General features: G+C 48.8%; 1 non-coding gene across 1 annotated transcript; it reads left to right on the plus strand.

The window, feature by feature from the left end:
- The first annotated feature begins 370 nt into the window (after positions 1–370).
- LOC124668796 lies at positions 371–509 on the plus strand. The gene has a single exon (XR_006991877.1). It is a non-coding gene; the product is annotated as a small nucleolar RNA Z247 (small nucleolar RNA).
- Positions 510–2041: the final 1532 nt, after the last annotated feature.

Raw genomic sequence — 2041 nt, forward strand, 5'->3', positions numbered from 1 at the left:
AGGCGCCCAACTGATGGGTTTCCATGATGGATTTGAGAAAGAGCCGGCGAAGAAGATGACCATTGCTGACAAGGACGGCAAGGAGCAGAGCGTCCCCAACCTGGACTACACCAACTGGATGGCGCGCGATCAGGCCGTCCTTGGCTTCCTCTCCAACTCCCTGTCCCCAGAGGTGCTGGGGCAGGTAGCCTCTCACATCAGCGCCGCCCCGATGTGGGCAGCCATCGAGGCGATGTTCGCGGCCTAGTCGAGGTCGCGAGTTCTTCAGCTGCGTTTCGCCCTCTCCAACACCAAGAAGGGCAACCGCACGGCCGCCGACTACTTCTCCAAGATGGTGCAGCTTGGCGACGAGATGGCTGCTGCGGGAAAGGTACTAGATGAAGATGAGATGGTGTCTTACATCCTTGCAGGACTCGACATGGAGTACAACTCGCTGGTGTCGGCAATGGCCGCACGTGTGGAGCCGGTGACGCTGGGAGATCTCTACTCTCAGCTGCTAACGTACGAGACGCGCCTTCGCCTTTTTCAGGACGAGGACGCAACCCACCTCCAGCCTTCTGCAAACGCCGCGTCACGTGGAGGCCGTGGTGGTGGTGGTGGTGACAGCGGTCGTCCAGGCTACTTCAACCGCGATGGCCGCAACAGCGGCTTCAACAACCACCGCGGTGGCTCTCAAGGTCGTCATGGAGGCGACTACCGCGGTAACAGGACTCAAGTCCCGTGCCAACTCTGCAAGAAGCCAGGACACGAGGCGCTGAACTGCTGGAAGCGCTTCGACACCACCTTCTCCGGCTACGAGAACGAGAAAAACGCCAGCATGGTGAAAAACTCGTATGGTGTTGATACCAATTGGTACACCTACGCTGGCGCGACGGACCACATCACGGGGAACTGGAGAAGCTCACCACTCGGGACAAGTATCATGGCCATGACCAAGTCCACACCGCAAGCGGTTTAGGTATGAATATTGACCATATTGGTAGTGCATTAATTCACACTTCTACATGTGAGCTTCATCTAAAAAATGTTCTTCATATTCCACAAGCCACCAAAAGTCTAATTGCTGTTTCTAAACTTGCTTCCGACAATGATGCTTTTGTTGAATATCATCCTCACTTTTTCCTTATTAAGGATCAGGCCACGAAGAGAGTTCTGCTGCAAGGTAGATGCCATCGCGGCCTCTACCCCATTCCTCGTGGGTCATCCATTCGGAAGCAAGCTTTTGGTGCCGTCAAGCCATCTTCGACAAGGTGGCATGATCGCCTGGGGCATCCCTCCGTAGTCATCGTCCAACAAGTTTTAAATAAAAATAAACTTGAGTTTTCTCGTGAGTCCAATAAAGAGTTTGTTTGTGATTCGTGTTAAAGGGCAAAGAGTCATCAATTGCCCTATCCTAAATCATCGAGTCGGTCTCAATTTCCTTTGCAAATAGTGTTTTCGGATGTGTGGGGCGCTGCCCCAGTCTGTTGGACGAAAGAAATATTATGTGAGTTTATTGATAATTATAGAAAATTTGTGTGGGTTTATCTACTTAAGCATAAATCTGAAGTGTTTCAGAAATTTCATGATTTCCAACAACTTGTTGAGAGCCAATTTTCTCGCAAAATTCTTGCCATGCAAACTGATTGGGGAGGTGAATATCAAAAATTACATTCGTTTTTTCAACGCATTGGCATCATTCATCGTGTTTCTTGTCCACATGCACACCAACAAAATGGTCCAGCCGAAAGAAAGCATCGACACATTATGGATGTTGGCCTCTCACTTCTTGCTCATGCCAGTATGCCATTAAAATTTTGCGATGAGGCCTTTTCTACTGATGTATACTTAATCAATCGTCTTCCAAGTAGATTCATCAACAATGAAACTCCTCTTGAAACTTCTGTTTCGCTCTAAACCATACTATAATTTTCTCTACTTTTTGGATGCGTTTGTTGGCCAAATCTTCGGTCATATAATCAACGCAAGTTGCAATTGCGTTCCAAACAATGTGCTTTTCTTGGGTATAGTCCTCTCCACAAAGGCTATAAATGCCTTGATA

Source organism: Lolium rigidum, chromosome 6 (assembly GCF_022539505.1).
Source record: "Lolium rigidum isolate FL_2022 chromosome 6, APGP_CSIRO_Lrig_0.1, whole genome shotgun sequence".
Lineage (NCBI taxonomy): Eukaryota > Viridiplantae > Streptophyta > Magnoliopsida > Poales > Poaceae > Lolium > Lolium rigidum.